This window comes from Arachis stenosperma, chromosome 6, assembly GCF_014773155.1.
Source record: "Arachis stenosperma cultivar V10309 chromosome 6, arast.V10309.gnm1.PFL2, whole genome shotgun sequence".
In the NCBI taxonomy this organism is placed as follows: domain Eukaryota; kingdom Viridiplantae; phylum Streptophyta; class Magnoliopsida; order Fabales; family Fabaceae; genus Arachis; species Arachis stenosperma.
In genome coordinates this window covers 46,366,631-46,384,992 of record NC_080382.1, presented here as the reverse complement: position 1 = coordinate 46,384,992, position 18,362 = coordinate 46,366,631, and the positions used below count along the sequence as shown (strand labels likewise).

The following is an 18,362-nucleotide window of genomic DNA, read 5'->3' as shown; positions in this document are numbered from 1 at the left end:
TTAGGTCTCTTTTTTTTCTTTCTCTATATATATATATATATATATATATATATATATATATATATAATTTTCTAATAATTATTAATACAACATAATAGTTAATAATATAATTACATATATAATAATTCTGCATTTTTATTTAAATGAGTTGAATATTATAAAATAAAAATAAATACATAATTATACTAAATAATTTCTTTAAATAATAAAAATTATCTCTAACCAAAATATATTTATAATAATGATCCAAAAGTACTAGAATGAAGTTAATTGTAAAAATTCATACATTTCACACTAAAGTAAGCATAGCCATATCAAAATAACCATAATATCACTTAGAATTTACTAGTAATACTCTACAAAAAAGCATATCCTACGTACATAAGTATTTTCTAATAAAAGTCATTAGTCACCATACATATAAAGATTCTAAACAGTACTCTATCTTAGCCAATAAACCACAATTATAATCAGCTTAATCTTCATTGCATAATCTTCATTGATACCTTGCATAATTATATAGAAAAGTAGTTAGAAGAATATTTATAATGACATTCGTAATTATAAAAATTAAATGGAATTTTTGTTATATCAAGATTTTACATGTATAAGCCTATTGCGCATTTCATCAAACAGCTCAAGTGCAAAATCACTAAAAGGAGCACACAATCAATAAGCTCATAAATCAAACCATCAACATTATTAACAAATCGCGCAAGCTTCCTATCTCTATCTCAGCATGCATATTTCTTACCATAACAAAATAGATCATCCAACATTCAAAAACAAAAACAATGATCCAATAGTGGAAATTCCAAAAGTAAATTCACAGAATAAAAGTACTTGTTTCCTACCTCACCAAACTTCCAGTATTCATGTTTATGATATTTCACTCCCCTGTGGTAAAACAGTTACACTAGAAAATGGATTCGAATTTAATTTATCTAAAAAGTAAAAGCGAAGCTTTTCTTACTTCTGAGCAAGCACAGGGCCGGATTTTATGCACCCAATATACACTCGAGGTTCCATATGGTGCATACTCAGAGTCAATCCAAATGTTGCTGTGAAGAGAGGAACAAGATAAGGAAAATGTAGCACAGTACAAAGCAAACACCAAAGAAAACACAACAAGTAATTTCACTCAGCAATCCCTTGATTTCTATCAAAGATTCTAACAATAGGACAATAATGAATACAACTGAAGTATTATTGCTTGGATTTAACTCTTCTAATGAATTGTTTAACTTTTTTTATCTAATTACTTATTATTAATTCGCTACGATTATTCAATTATTCATATCTATCCACGCTGTCAGGAAAATTGGACTCCAGAATATGCAAGGCTCAAAGCAAGGGTGGAAGTCTTAGAGAGAAATCAAAGGTATCAAAGAAAATAATTAAGTAAAAGCAAGGGTTTGTGTTCCTATATTATATGCTTTTTAATTTTTCTTTTTTTGGAATTTTATGGGACAAGATCTGCAATGCTTAAGTCTAAAAGAGCTTCAGAATTTAGAACAGCAGCTTGATTCTGCCCTCAAATAAGTTAGATCATGAAGGGTAGTAAAACCATGCAAACCTTGGGTGTTTTTGGCCATATATATAGTGATGATGATTCTGATTTTACTTATATGTAATATATAACTTGCAGAACCAACTCATATATGAGGATATCTCAGTGCTTCAGGAAAAAGTTAGTCTCAGTTTGTGTAAACTTTACATTTCAAAAATATCTTATAAGCATAATGAATTACTAAAAAGTTATGATAAAATAAAATTACTCTTAAGAGAGAATAGGAAAGCACAAAAAGGTCATCATGAGTCCTACAAAACATATATAAATGAACAAAAACACAAAAGCAATTGAACAAGTAAACAATCAAAATACTCTAAGTCTAAACTATCAACAAAATTTCTATTTTTCTTTTGTTAATTGGTACACCTAAACATGCTTAAGTAAAGACAAATGCAAAAGTAGCAGAATAATAAGAAAAAGACAATCTAAACATTCAAATATAATGAAACACGTAATGGAGTAATGAAGCAAAAAATTTTAACACAATTATTGCTTTTAAGACAACTGGAGAACAGAAACTCGACCAGAACGACAAATGCCATATGATAAAACAATTTCAAGACAAAGTAAGGTGTCCAATAACACTTTCTTTATTAGAGAAAATAAAAGACAACTGGAAAATAGCCTACACAACATGATCTCAATGCATTATACATAATCTTAAAATTTGAAAACCATTAAGTCACCAGCAGAAAGAAGCATAGAAATAAACTTAATTGACTAAAGCACACCTGACTGAAAACACTTGCATTTTAAATAAATGGCCATGTACCCTAAAACTGAAAACATAACGGTGAAGGAACATTGACTAACTTGAAGGTACGACCATTCTTAGTGAGCAGTAGATAATCAGGGGCTTTCACAACTGAGCTATCTGTAGAATGTAATTCAATGTGCTCCTCAAACACAGCCAATTCTCCAATTTTGTTGGCATCCTCATGAAATTTTGGATCAACTTCCACTGTCCACTGTAAATACAAGTCATAAAATAAATTGCCATTTGAGCACAAACTAAAATTTACAATTAACTTAGAATGGCAAACAACATTGCACTTATCAGCAATTACACCAGCAAAAGAACAATTGTGAGACTGTTATCAAGTTTCATTACATGCCTCATCAACAATTTCTGTTAACAAACTAAATCTAAGGAAACACTACTCTTGTCCTTTTATCACCTCAGAAGGTACACTAATATTGTTCATGAATTCAACAATTTTTTGTTATTTCATCCAAGAGTTTATTAGAATTAGAAAATGCACAGTCATCACTCATCATTTATTAGTTTTCCCACATTTCGATCTTTAATCCATTTTCACATCACAGTTTTCAAATATCTTACCTAAAGATATGCTTTGATCATCAATGGACAACAAGCTGATTATGCTCTCACCTCAGTAGATTGTTGGAAAGCACTAGCCTCCCTCAGGTAGATGCCCCGTGAAGAAGGATCTGCAATCAGCAATCATATGAATGAATATAATTTTTGAGCTTCGATACATGCTTTTAGTTAGAATTTCACTATAGTCTATAGGTGCAGCAGCATTTGAATATGATTCTAGTCATAGGTTAGAATTCATTAATAACTGAATTTATTTTTCACTAATCAACAGTTTTCCTGCAAATGCTGCAATTCTATTCACATAGGAGAATGGTGATTTTCCTTGTCTTTCACCACACTAAAAATTTTTCTTAAGTTTTCCCTTGTGTCCAATTGAATTAATATTTCAATGAACCAAGATTTTCATCATTGTTGTAAAAGCCAATACTCTTTTCCCTAACTTCTTCCAGTTTTTACTTGTGTCTTATCATGAGCATTCTAATTCTTAATAAATAACAGAATATCAGAAATAATTTCCCCCGAATGAGTTAGTTATTTATAAGTACAAAACAGGCAGAAAAATAATCTATTAATCCATGCATCTTTATCAAGAACAGCATGCATATTATCAAATCACAATTTACAAACCCATATTTCACAGATTAAAACCCCCAAATTAAAACCCCAAAAATTGGAACCCTAAAACTCTGAAATTGTAGAACCAAATACAAATCAATACATACATACTCAACGATGTAAGCAGCACAGAGAAGACGATGATGAGAAGAATGGCGAAGAAGAGCGATGATTAGTGCAGCAACAGCGACGGTGATTGGCGTTGAGTGGTTACTGGGTGGCGACGGTCACCAGCAACGGTGAGAAACTGAGAATGGCGAAGGTGATGGTTACAGAGATGACGATCGAACTGAAAGGGGAAGACGATGAGAAGCGCAAAGATGACGATGCTGAGAGTGGCGCAGCTCAGTGCAGGAGGGCGAAGAGGAGCGACGGTCAGTGGCGATAGTGAGTGCTGCGTGTGGTTCTTCGCGATGTTGAGAGGGTTTCAGAAAGGGGGATAAAGGCATTTGATAACAAAAATTTCAGAGAGGGTTCTTCGCGATGATGAGTGATGAGCTTTAGAGGGAACAAAGACGATGTGATTCGTCTGGTTCCAGAAAGGGGATAAAGGCACTGTGATTCACCAAGTGCTGTGAGTTTCAGAAAGAGGATAATGAGCTTTGGAGGGAACAAAAGTTTCACCAAGTGTTTTGAGTTTGCTTTGGATCGGGAAAAAAAAAGGGAAAAGCGCTTATTAGGGCATTAGGCATCACTTTTGAAGCATTCCCAAAACTTAATAAACAGGCTACGCTCAAAAAGCATTCTCTTTGACACAAAAAGTGAATCCATAGGTATTAACATTCAGCTACGTTTTATAAGTGATTTTTATAATACCTAAGGCTACACTTTTTAAATGATGCCAGAATTGTGTTTCCTTTTCTCTAAAAAAAAGACAACACTAAAAAAAGCGTAGCCTATTCTATGAATAGGCTACGCTTTTCAAATGTAGCTTAAAAAAAGTGTGGCTGAATGGGTATTTTTCTTGTAGTGGCTGATGCTGTTGGATTCTGACCTCCCTGCACTCGGAATAGATTTTTTGGAGCTACAAGAGTCCAATTGGCGCTCTCTCAATTGGGTTAGAAAGCAAACATCCAGAGCTTTCCAGCCATATATAATAGTCCATACTTTGCGCGAAGATAGTTGACGTAAACTGGCATTTAACGCCAGTTCCATGTTGCAATCTGGCGTTCAGCGCCAGAAACAGGTTGCAAGTTGGAGTTCAATGCCAGAAACATGTTACAAACTGGCGTTCAACTCCAGAAACAGCCCAGGCACATGAGAAACTTAAGTCTCAGCCCCAACACACACCAAGTGGGCCCCAGAAGTGGATTTCTGCACTATCCATCCTAGTTTACTCATTTTCTGTAAACCTAGGTTTCTAGTTTAGTATTTAAATAACTTTTAGAGATTTATTTTGTATCTCATGACATTTTTAGATCTGAATTATATACCTTTTAACGACATGAGTCTCTAAACTTCATTGTTGGGGGTGAGGAGTTCTGCAGCGTCTCGATGAATTAATGCAATTATTTCTGTTTTCCATTCAAACATGGTTGTTCCTATCTAAGATGTTCATTCGCGCTTCACTATGAAGAAGGTGATAATCCGTGACACTCATCACCTTCCTCAATCCATGAACGTGTGCCTGACAACCACCTCTGTTCTACATCAGATTGAATGAATATCTCTTAGATTTCTTAATTAGAATCTTCGTGGTATAAGCTAGAATTAATGGCGGCATTCATGAGAACCTGGAAAGTCTAAACCTTGTCTGTGGTATTCCGAGTAGGATCAATGATTGAATGGCTGTGACGAGCTTCAAACTCGCGATTGTTGGGCGTAGTGACAGACGCAAAAGGATCAATGGATCCTATTCCGACATGATCGAGAATCAATAGATGATTAGCCGTGCTGTGACAGAGCATTTGGACCATTTTCACTGAGAGGATGGGAAGTAGCCATTGACAACGGTGACGCCCTACATACATCTTGCCATGGAAGGAGCCTTGCATTTATGAAAGTGAGAAAGCATTATGTTGCATGAATTTAGAGGACAAAGCATCTCCAAAACTCCAACATATTCTTCATTATTGCACAATAAGTATTTATTTTATGCCTTTTCACTTTTTACAATTGAACTTACAAAACACTGTTGTTGGTATCCTGACTAAGAATAATAAGATAACCATAGCTTGCTTCAAACCAACAATCTCCGTGGGATTCGACCCGTTACTCACGTAAGGTATTACTTGGATGACCCAGTGCACTTGCTGGTTACTTGTGTGGATTGAAAAAGTGTGATTGCAATTTTCGTGCACCAAGTTTTTGGCGCCGTTGCCAGGGATTGCTTGAGTTTGAACAACTGACGGTGATTCTTGTTACTTAGATTAGGAAATATTTGTCTTTTTAGTTTAGAGTCACTAGGATTGCATCTTCTATTATTCCTTTTAAAAATTTTTCAAAAATATTATTTTTTTATTTGAATTTTCATTTTTTTTATGAGTTTAGTGTCATGTTCTAAGTTTGGTGTCAATTGCATGCTTTTCTTTGTCTCTTAATTTTCGAATTGCATGTTCTTTATTTTTTCTTGATCTTCAACTTGTTCTTGTCAATTTTTTTTGTTTGATCTTTGGTTTATCTTGTTTTGTGTCTTTTCTTGTTTTTCTTGTGCTTTTTCAAAATATTAGTTTTCAAAAAAAATTATTTTTAATTATTAAAAATACCTCTTTAAAACACATTACATTTATAGCTCAATTGGCTAGAGCGTTGGTTTATGTTCTTGGTAATTGGGTATCTTCTTTTTAAAAATAATTTTTCTTTGACTAAATCTTGTGCCAAACTTTAAGTTTGGTGTTTTCTTGTTAATTTCTCTTTAGTTTTCCAAAATTTTAAATTGATTTTCTAAAAATTTTAAGTTCGGTGTTCTTTCTTTTGTTCTTGGTGTTCTTGATCTTAAAGTGTTCTTGATTCTTCTTTGTGTTTTGATCTTAAAACTTTTAAGTTTGGTGTTCCTTGGTGTTTTTCCTCCAAAATTTTCGAAAAACAACGAGCATTAGATCTAAAAATTTTGAAGTCTTGTGTCTTTTGTGTGTTTTTCTCTTTCATCATAAAATTCAAAAATAAAAAAATATATTTTCCTTTAATTTCTCATAATTTTCGAATTATTTGGGTTGACTTAGTCAAAACTTTTCAAATCATATCTTTTTCAAAAATATCCTAACCACTTTTTCTCTCCTCATTTTTTCCGAAAATCTTCATAAAATAATTTCAAATTTTTTATTTTTTTTATTTTTTTTATTTTTCGTTTTTTTATTTTTGTTTTTATTTTATTCTATTTTATTATTTCGAAAATAATTTTTTTATAATAATAAAATAAATAAAATAAATCCACATCAACTCCCTTTCTCCATCATGGACCTAAATGGAAATGAACAGTCCAGAAGGACTCTGGGGTCATATGCCAACTCTACTACTGCTTCATATGGGAGTAGTATCTGTATACCCTCCATCGGAGTTAGTAGCTTTGAGTTGAATCCTCAGCTCATTATCATGGTGCAGCAACATTGCCAGTATTCTGGTCTTCTACAGGAAGAACCTACAGAGTTTCTGGCACAGTTTTTACAAATTACTGACACAGTACATGATAAGGAAGTAGATCAAGATGCCTACAGATTATTACTGTTTCCATTTTTTGTAAAAGACCAAGCTAAGAGGTTGTTAAATAACCAACATAAGGATAGCATAAAGACATGGAAACAGCTGTCAGAAAATTTTTTGAATCACTATTTTCCTCCAAAACGGATGACACAGCTAAGGCTGAGCATCCAAGGCTTCAAACAAGGAGATAATGAATCCCTTTATGATGCTTGGGAGAGATACAGAGAGATGCTAAGAAAATGCTCCTCTGTAATATTTTCAGAGTGGGTGCAATTAGACATCTTTTATTATGGGCTTACAAAGAAAGCTCAGATTTCTCTAGACCACTCATCTGGTGGATCTATACACATGAGAAAGACAATTGAAGAAGCTCAAGAGCTCATTGATACAGTTGCCAGAAATTAGCATCTGTACCTAAGCAGTGAACCTTCGATGAAAGAAGAGGCTGAAACAGTAACTGCTGAACTAAGTCCTGCAGAACAAGTTACTGAATTCAATCAGCAATTAGATTTTCTAACAAAACAGCTAGCCGAATTCAAGGAGATACTACAAGAGACAAGAATGGCTAATATGAATATGGAAGTGCAGCTAAAGCAAATAGAATAGCAACTATCAAAACAAATAACAGAAGAGTGCTAAGCAGTTCAATTAAGAAGTGGGAAAACATTAAATACCTCACTTCAAGGCAGCAGAAAGCCAAGAAATGAACAAACTGCTACCTAAAATCCTTCTGAGGACAGTCAGAGCCCAGATAGGAATAATTCTGGCACTCAAACACCAGAAAAGGGGTGGAAAGCTGGCGTTGAACGCCCAACCCATGCTCAGTCCTGGCGTTCAACGCCAGAAATAGGCAAGGAATTAGTGTTGAACGCCAAAAGGAAGCACAGTTCTGGCGTTCAGACGCCAGAAACAGGTAAGGAGTTGGCATCTAACGCCACTCCAGCTTCCACCCCTGGCATTTAAACGTCAGTGGGAGATCAGACACATACAAGTGCTGATAGCAACCGCTCTAAAAAGGCTTCTCAACCCACATCTGTAGGTAATAAACCTGCAGCAAATAAGGTTGAGAAATACAAAGCCAAAATGCCTTATCCTCAGAAACTCCGCCAAGCAGAACAGGATAAGCAATTTGCCCACTTTGCAGACTATCTCAGGACTCTTGAAATAAAGATTCCGTTTGTAGAGGCACTTGAGCAAATACCCTCTTATGCTAAGTTCATGAAAGAGATCTTAAGTTATAAGAAGGATTGGAGAGAAACTGAAAAAGTTTACCTCAGTGAAGAATGCAGTGCAGTCATTTTGAAAAGCTTACCAGAAAAGCATAAAGATCCCGGAAGCTTTATGATACCATGCACATTAGAGGGTACTTGCACCAAGCAAGCTCTATGTGATCTTGGGGCAAGTATCAACCTAATACCTGCATCTACTATCAGAAAGCTTGGTTTGACTGAAGAAGTCAAACCAACCCGGATATGTCTCCAACTTGCTGATGGCTCCATTAAATACCCATCAGGCGTGATTGAAGACATGATTGTCAAGGTTGGGCCATTTGCCTTTCCCACTGACTTTGTGGTGCTGGAAATAGAGGAGTACAAGAGTGCAGCTCTCATTCTCGGAAGACCATTCCTAGCAACTGGACGAACCCTCATTGACGTCCATAAAGGGGAAGTGACCCTGAGGCCTGAGAGTCAATGAGGACAAGTTTAAGTTGAATGTTGTCAAAGCTATGCAGCATCCAGACACCCAAAATGACTGCATGAGCATTGATATTATTGACTCTCTGGTAAAAGAGGTCAGTATGACTGAGAGTCTTGAATCAGAGCTAGAGGATATCTTTAAAGATGCCCAGCCTGATCTGGAGGAACCAGAGAGAATAATAGAACCTCTGAAAATCCCTCAGGAAAAGGAGAAACCTCCCAAACCCGAGCTCAAACCATTACCACCATCCCTGAAATATGCATTTCTAGGAGAAGGTGATACCTTTCCTGTAATCATAAGCTCTACCTTAGAGCCATAGGAAGAGGAAGCACTAATTCAAGTGCTAAGGACACACAAGATAGCTCTTCGGTGGTCCATCAGTGATCTTAAGGGCATTAGCCCAGCCAGATACATGCACAAGATCCTATTGGAGGGTGACGCTAAGCCAGTGGTTCAACCACAGAGGCGGCTGAATCCAACCATGAAGGATGTGGTGCAGAAGGAGTGACGTTAGGATTTTTGCCAGTAAAGAAGTTCATAAAAATAGTTGCGTTGTAGATATAGTCTCTAAACCGACAGAAATCCCTTCGTACAAACGTTTGGGTGTCACAAGTAACAAACCCCTTTAAAAATTGTTAACCGGATATTCAAACCTCGGGTCGTCTTCTCAAGGAATTGTAGGGAGGTATGTTCTTATTATTGGTTATGAATCTGTAAATTAGGGATTTTAGAAATAAGGTAGAAGTATGACAAGTAACTTAAATGGCAATTAAAAATAAATAAATAACTGTAAAATAAACTTTTGGCAAGGTGTAAGAACTGGAAGTCCTATCCTTATCAATTATGATGAGAATTGGGTTTGAATCCTACTTAGTTAACCTTTACTAACAAAGGAAGGTTAAGTGGACTGATTAGCTTAATTCTCAAGTCCTAGTCAACTTTTGTGGAGAGGCTAGCTTTAGAGCAATCCTAATGCAATCAGAATCTGCCCATTTCAACCACTGTTTTATTTGACAGCTCAAGCGTTACCAATCACTTAACCCAAGCCAAAAGGGGGAAAAATCTAAATTAAATTAAAAGCATTCGTATAAATAAAGCAAGGCAAAAGTAAATCTGAAGTACATCATTTAATATTAATTAAGAAAATCATAACATGAATGTAGCATAAGCCAAATTGAAAAGATAAATAATAATTCAAGTAATAAAATAAAAGCATTAGAGTATCCCAAATGGAAGAAAAATATAAAGTAAAAAGAATATAAAACCTGGGATCGAGAGTCACTCTTAAAACTAAGAGAAGTCCTAAATCCTAATCCTAAGAGAGAGGAGAGAACCTCTCTCCAAACTAAATCTAAATCATTGAAAATAAAAAATGCGAGCTCTCTCAGAATGGATGCATTTCCACACTTTATAACCTCTAGTCTATGCTGTCTGTACTTGGATCTGGGCCAAAAAGGGCTTCAGAAATCGCTGGGGCGTATTCTGTAAATTCTGATTTGTGGCCTCTGTCACGCGTCTGCGTGGGTCACGCAGTCGCGTCATTCGGAGCTTTTCTTTGCCACGCGGTCGCGTTAGTCACGCATCCGCGTCGTATGCGTTATGCTTAAAGCGCGCGGTCGCGTCAGTCATGCGACCGCGTCGCTGCTTCTTTGCCTTTGGCACGCGATCGTGTCGTCCATGCGATCGCGTGGGTGCCAGTTTGTTTGAAGCTCTGTTTCGCATTATCCTTCCATTTTTGTATGTTTCCTTTTTCATCCTTTAAGTCATTCTGCCTTAGAAAATCTGAAACTACTCAACACACTAATCACGGCATCGAATGGAAATAAAGGTAATTAAAATAATTAATTTTTAAAGCTTAGGAAACATGTTTTTCACATACATCACATAATAAGGAAAGGAAAGTAAAACCATGCAATTAATATGAATAAGTGGGTGAAGGATTGAATAAATCACTTAAACTAAGCACAAAATATCTCATGAAATATGGGTTTATCAACCTCCCCACACTTAAACAATAGCATGTCCTCATGCTAAATCCAAGATGAAGATTAAGGTTAGGTTAAAGTGGTGGAATGTTATGCAATGCAACCTATTCTAAGTGCATCTACCTAAATGAGTCATGCAATTCCAATTTATCCACTCATATATAAAGCTTACATGTATCCAAATTAATTCACATTCTCAAGGAGTCATATGTATATATAGCCAACCCTCAAATAATAAAGCATTTTAGCAAATGAGATGGGAAAGAAAACATTGTACAAACTTGCAAAACAATTAGTAAATTTAAGCATAGATATATGTTGATGAGTTATAGAACCCTCACTGGATTTTGTGTTTACTCTCTAGTCACTCAGTGTTTATTGGGTTTATTCCCTCTATTTTTCTTTTTATTCTTACTTTCTATAACTTTGTTCTTCATCTAACCAATCAACAATTATAGAATATAGTCATACCAAAAAGTCATGAGGTCTTTAATTAAGGTTGTAATGGGGCCAAGGTAAAGGTAAGGATTTATGTATAGGGTCAAATGAGCTAGTAAGTGAATCCTTAATTAGACTAAGATCTCACCTAACATATATATTTAGCAAGATAAAACTTCTTTACCTATTCTCCCATATTATCCCACTTATTGTTACATGCTCATGTTTCACTTATTATTATTATTATTATTATTATTATTATTGCACATGGTAATTAAGTCGCTTTGATTTCTCATGAACATGCTTCCAAAAATTTCTAAGTTATTTTATTTCTTTCAACTTTTTCTACCTTTTGTTTCTATCATCCATGTTCCCAAAAGGTTTTCCACAATTTACTCTATTTATAATTTTTCTATCTTAAGCTAACCAAGGATTCACTTGGGATTTTCTTTTGTTTTTCTGCTTAAGGCTAGTAATTTGGCTAAATAGAATAAAGGGGTTTTAAAAGGCTCAAGGGGGGTTAACAAGGGTGATGTAAAAGGTAAGCTATTTTTGGGGTAAGTGAGCTAAAATCAAATGATGGCCTCAATCATTCTTTTGGTATGTATCTACATTCTATATTCTATAATTGGACATATAGATTAAAGCAATGTAAAGAACATGAGAAAAAAAAATGAAACACACAGGAACAAAATTATGGTTTAAATGCAACCATACAATTAAGCTCAAGACTCACAGGCTATGTGTTCTCTAACTCAAGCATCATATATCATTCATATATGTTATGCAGGTTTAGTTAAACATTCCCATTATTCTCATAAAAAAATTATTTAGGGTAGCTTTTAAAGTTTTAATGTTCCTCCTTGATGAAATGTTGTCAGCTTAACTACATCATGTAATGCTATATACAAGGTTTATGGATTGGAATCTGTTATGTTCACTTTCTTTGCTTACTTCCTTTTTATATTTATCATTTAAGCTAAGCTATAACTAAGCTATCTTATGTTAAAAAGGGTAATCTATACTAATTAATCCATTAATAAAGTAGAATTGCAAACTAACTAAATAACTAAAATAAACTAAATGGCTAAAATATGAACTAAGAATGCAAAATGCAGAAAATAGAGTAAAAATACATAAAAGCAATGTATAAGTACTCAGAAAATAACAGTAAAAAGAAAAAAATACAGAAAAATATCCAAAGTAAAAGAAAAAAGTATGTAGTGGTTCACCAAAATAAACGCCAGAGATGGCGACCTCCCCACACTTAAAAGGAAGCATCGTCCCTGATGCTCAATCAAGCCGGGTGTGAAGGAGTGTCATCACTGGTAGGGATGGTAGATGGAGGCTCTGTGGTGGTGGTGGGCTGAGAGTCTGGCTGCTGGAAAGGAGGTGCTGACTGGACCGGGATCTCAGGATCTGCAGCCTCAATCTGATGTGGGACCTCCTGGGGTGGTACAGTCTGCTCTGCGCCTGCCTGCTGATGGGTCTCTGCCTGGAAATCAGTCTCCTCCTCATGCTCATCCTCCTCCTCCTCGGATGGCTCTGATGGTGTGTCTGGCTTGGAGGGGATGTCAGCGCCCTGTCGGATCATCAGCTTCAGATGCGAATATCGTCACCTGCTGCGACGCTCTAATCTCTCATACCGGCGCCGGTTATGGCGCTCCATCTGATCGAGCTGTCTGAATAGGCAGTGCACGAGGTGGTATACGGGCTCAGAGGCAGGTGGAGGGGCAGTGGTGGCAGCAGGAGCAGCAGTGGATAAAGAGGGTCCAGCAGATGGTGGGGCAGTCTCATCAGTAGCAGTAAAAGGTAATGGTCTGGCGCCCAAAGCAATGAAGTTCCTACTGTGAGTCCGCAGCCGGTGGTCTCTTATCGGCATCCTCCCATGGCACGTCAGCTCGACGGCCCAACTGTGTAACCAGATAAGGAAAGGGGAGGGTGCCGCAGACGTGGACCCTGGCCATATAATGCCGGATAAATCGTGGCAAGTACAGGTCTTTACCCTCCAACACACACCATAGGAGGGTGATCATGGTAGCCGGGATCTCTGTCTCATGAGTACTCGGCATCACATAGTTGCTCAAGATCTGATGCCATAACCGAGCCTCATCATTTAAGTACACCCGCTTGATCCCTCTGGGCATGGTGGTGTCTTGACCCATCTCCCACGGAACAGTCGGGTCGAGAGCTATCCGGGCCTTTACAGCATCCTAATCAAACCTCATCAAGCGCATGTCCTCCTCAGCCTGTTTGTAACCATCAGGCTGATCGGACTTAGGTGGGAGCTGTAGGATGTCCTCTATGGCCTCCTCAGTGACCAGAATTTGTTTTCCTCTCAGGTTCACTGCATCAAGGGTAGTGATGTAGTAGTTGCAGTAGAATTCCCGAACCCAAGATGCATTGACCTCTGTCAGTGCTCTCTCTAGAAAGAACCAGCCTCTTTGCTTGATTTGCTCAGTGGTTTATTGCTGGAGTTCCTCTGGAATCCTCAGTGTCCTTTCCAGGTAAAGGTTCCTGGAGGTTGCAAAGGCTGGGAACTTTAGCTCACAGTACCAGTTTGCAAATTTCACTGGATCAGTAGCAGGGAGCAGCTGGTCAGCTTTCTCCTGTTGTGTGAAATGTTTCTCCCGCCATGAGGAATCGTGCATGAGGTCAATGATGGACTGAGAGGAATCTCCTCTCTTGCGCTTGCCAGTAGCTTTGCCTTTGCCTTTCCTCTGTGAGGTAGACATCCTGAAAAATAGAAAACCAGGAATTATATAAAAAATAGGAAAACAATTAGGCAATAAGACACAGGAAACTCAAAGCAGCAAAGGAGAATGAAAATAAGTTAGGTGAATGTGCATTAAGGATTGTATAGCAGTTTAAAGGTTTGGAAGGAATAATGTACAATCCAAAATGTATCAGAATTCAAGTTAAATGGAAAAAATAATCATTATGCCATGGATAGAAAGTTAGGGGAAAGTGGAAAGTCAGAAAAGGGATTTCAAAAGAAATTAGTATGGTTAGAATTTGAAAAAGGAAGTTAGGAAGTTAAAATTAGTGAGTCAGTAAAAAGTGGGTTAAGGTAAGTGGCATAAAGAAAATATTCCATGTAACCAGGATTCACAGGTATGAATAAAAGTAATTCATAACCAAATAAGGAAAACAATCGGATGCTGATTCAAAGAGATATCAAGAAGAATTGGAATCAGAGCATCACAGAAGCAGTTTAGAAACCAGGACATCAAAGAGGATAAGAAAGCCTACCGTGGCATTCATGCAATGGTTTGGTTAAAGCAGTGGAAAAATAGAGTTCAAATTGCCAAACCAAGATATGAATGAAATTATTTTTATAGAAATTTGGCAGCATTCCGGCTAAAATTGGATTATCCCGGAAAATAAATAGCAATCAAAGCAGTTCATATGAATGAATAAACAAGCAGTAGGTACATATATAAAATATAAACATGAAATTTCAATGTCAACAGCAGCAACATACAAGGAATATAGCATATGAACAGGATTACAGCAGCAATAGATTTGCAAATATGATAAAACAGAAGCAAGAACAGTGCAAATAAACAGACCTAGATCCACTAACCATAGCCTAAGCTACCTAACAACCTAAGAATCCACTACGACATGCAAGACTATCTATCTTAATCATGAACATAAACGGAAAAAAATACAGAAAAATGACGAATGGATAGAAGGGATTGCGTGTTGCGGAACCTGGAGAGGCGAATGATTTAGAACGGGGTAGAAAGACGGCGGGGTGGCGGCGGCGGCGTCCGGTGCGGTGGCGGACTGGTGGACGAAATTGTGATCACTTGTTATTTGTTTATAAAGGATGTATACTCTTATGGCACTGTTTATTTTCTTCACAACTCCGTTCAACTAACCAGCAAGTGTACTGGGTCGTCCAAGTAATAAACCTTACGTGAGTAAGGGTCGAATCCACAGAGATTGTTGGTATGAAGCAAGCTATGGTCACCTTGTAGATCTCAGTTAGGCGGATTAAATATTGATTTAGGGGTTTCGAAAATAGAAAGAGATAAATAATAAAAAGGATAGAAATACTTATGTAGATTCATTGGTAGGAATTTCAGATAAGCGGAATGGAGATGCTGTAGAGCTCACGGACGCCTGCTCTCCTATTCCTTCTACCCAATCCTTCTTACTCCTTTCCATGGCAAGCCTTGTATAGGGGTTCACCATCAACTGTGGCTACTTTCATCCTCTCGGGGAAATATCCTATGCGGCTGTCACTCGCATAGCTAACCAGTCTGGAGGCATCACCCATGGTTGATAGCTACATCCCATCCTCGCAGTGAAAGCTAATGCTCACGCACTCTGTCACAGTACGGCCAATCACCGGTTGGTTCCCTCCCCTACTGGAATAGAATCCATTGATTCTTTTGCGTTGTCACTACGCCCGGCAGGTTACAGGTTTGAAGCACGTCACAGTCATTCATTACCGGAATCCTACTCGGACACCACAGACAAGGTAGACTTTCCGGATTCTCATAAATGCCGCCATCTCTCTAGCTTATACCACGAAGATTCTGTTGGGGAATCTAAGAGATACACATTCAAGCTTGTGTTGCATGTAGAACGGAAGTGGTTGTCAATCACGCGCGTTCATCAGTGAGAATGATGATGAGGGTTATTTACTCATCACATTCATCATGTTCTTGGGTACGAATGAATATCTTGGAATAAGAATAAAAGAGGAATTGAATAAAATAAAGTAGAACTTCATTAATCTTTGAGGTACAGCAGAGCTCCACACCCTTAATCTATGGTGTGCAGAAACTCCACCGTTGAAAATACATAAGCAAAGGGTTCAGGCATGGCCGAATGGCCAGCCCCCAAAACGTGATCAATGATCCCTAAGATGAAGAATAAAGCAAAACTGAGATCAAAGATGTCTAATACAATAGATAAGTGTCCTATATATACTAGACTAGCTACTAGGGTTTACATGAGTAAGTAATTGATGCATAAATTCACTTCCGGGGCCCACTTGGTGTATGCTTGGGCTGAGCTTGATCAATCCACGAGCTAAGGCAATTCTTGGCGTTGAACTTTGAGTTATGACGTGTTTTGGGCGTTCAACTCCGGATCATGACGTTTTTCTGGCGTTTTACTCCAGACAGCAGCATGAACTTGGCGTTTAACGCCAAGTTACGTCGTCATTCTTCGAATAAAGCATGGACTATTATATATTGCTGGAAAGCCCTGGATGTCTACTTTCCAACGCCGTTGAGAGCGCGCCAATTGGAGTTCTGTAGCTCCAGAAAATCCATTTCGAGTGCAGGGAGGTCAGAATCCAACAGCATCAGCAGTCCTTTTGTCAGCCTTTTTCAGAGTTTTGCTCAAATCCCTCAATTTCAGTCAGAATTTACCTGAAATCACAGAAAAACACACAAACTCATAGTAAAGTCCAGAAATGTGAATTTAACATAAAAACTAAGGAAAACATCCCTAAAAGTAGCTTGAACTTACTAAAAACTATATAAAAACAATGCCAAAAAGCGTATAAATTATCCGCTCATCACAACACCAAACTTAAATTGTTGCTTGTCCCCAAGCAACTGAAAATCAAATAGGATAAAAAGAAGAGAATATACTATAAAGTCCAAAATATCAATAAATATTAATTTAATTACATGAGCGGGACTTGTAGCTTTTTGCTTCTGAACAGTTTTGGCATCTCACTTTTTCCTTTGTAGTTTAGAGGTATTGGCGTCTCTGGGGGAACTTAGAATTTGGGATAGTGTTATTGACTTTCTTAGTTAAGCATGTTGATTCTTGAACACAGCTACTTATGAGTCTTGGCTGTGGCCCTAAGCACTTTGTCTTCCAGTATTACCACCGGATACACAAATGCCACAGACACATGACTGGGTGAACCTTTTCAGATTGTGACTCAGCTTTGCTAAAGTCCCCAGTTAGTGGTGTCCAGAGCTCTTAAGCACACTCTTTAGCTTCAGATCACGACTTTAACCATTCAGTCTCAAGCTTTTCACTTGGACCTTCATGACACAAGCACATGGCTAGGGACAGCTTGATTTAGCCGCTTAGGCCTGGATTTTATTTCCTTGGGCCCTCCTATCCATTGATGCTCAAAGCCTTGGATCCTTGCTTTAAAATTTTTGCCCCTTTTTCTCTCTTTTTTTTTTTCACTGCTTTTTCTTGCTTCAAGAATCAAATTCATGATATTTCAGATCATCAATAACATTTCTCTTTGTTCATCATTCTTTCAAGAGCCAACAATTTTAACACTCATAAACAACAAGATCCAAAGACATATGCACTGTTCAAGCATTCATTCAGAAAACAAAAATCATTGTTACCACATCAAGATAATTAAATTAAATTCAGTAATAATTTCGAAAATTATGTACTTCTTGTTCTTTTGAATTAAAACATTTTTCTTTTTAAGAGAGGTGAAGGACTAATGGAATTTATTCATAGCTTTAAGGCATGGTTACATACTAATGATCATGAAATAAAGACACAAAACATAGATAAACACAACATTAAAAACCGAAAACAGAAAGAAATAAAGAACAAGGAATGAATCCACCTCTAGTGGCGTCTTCTTCTTGAAGGACCAATGATGTTCTTCAACTCTTCTATGTCCCTTCCTTGCCTTTGTTGCTCCTCCCTCATTGCTCTTTGATCTTCTCTTATTTCTTGGAAAATGATGGAGTGCTCATGATGTTCCACCCTTAATTGCTCCACATTATGGCTCAAATCTTCTAAGGAGGTATTAAGTTGCTCCCAATAGTTGTTGGGAGGAAAGTGCATTCCTTGAGGCATTTGTTGATGATGCACTTCCTCATGTTCTTCTTGGAGGCCGTGAGGAGCTTCCCTTGTTTGCTCCATCTTTTCTTGGTGATGGGCTTGTCTTCTTCAATGGAGACATCTCCTTCTATGATAACTCCAGCTGAGTAACATAGATGGCATATAAGGTGAGGGAAGGCTAGCCGTGCCATGTATGAAGGCTTGTCAGCTAATTTGTAGAGTTCATTGGAAATGACTTCATGAACTTCCACCTCCTCTCCAATCATGATGCTAT

The 18,362-nt window shown here is 37.2% G+C and overlaps 1 long non-coding RNA gene across 3 annotated transcripts; it reads right to left on the bottom strand.

The window, feature by feature from the left end:
* Positions 1–274: 274 nt before the first annotated feature.
* On the bottom strand, positions 275–4,027 carry LOC130936053 (uncharacterized). 3 transcript variants are annotated; one of them, XR_009068045.1, is made up of 6 exons: positions 3,638–4,027; positions 2,967–3,025; positions 2,387–2,541; positions 974–1,061; positions 855–897; positions 285–506 (listed from the first exon to the last, which is right to left on the bottom strand). It is a non-coding gene; the product is annotated as an uncharacterized LOC130936053 (long non-coding RNA). The 3 variants fall into 3 exon arrangements; XR_009068043.1 differs by lacking the exon at positions 855–897 and having other exon boundaries at positions 275–506; positions 3,638–4,011; XR_009068044.1 differs by lacking the exon at positions 855–897 and having other exon boundaries at positions 275–506; positions 3,642–4,011.
* Positions 4,028–18,362: the final 14,335 nt, after the last annotated feature.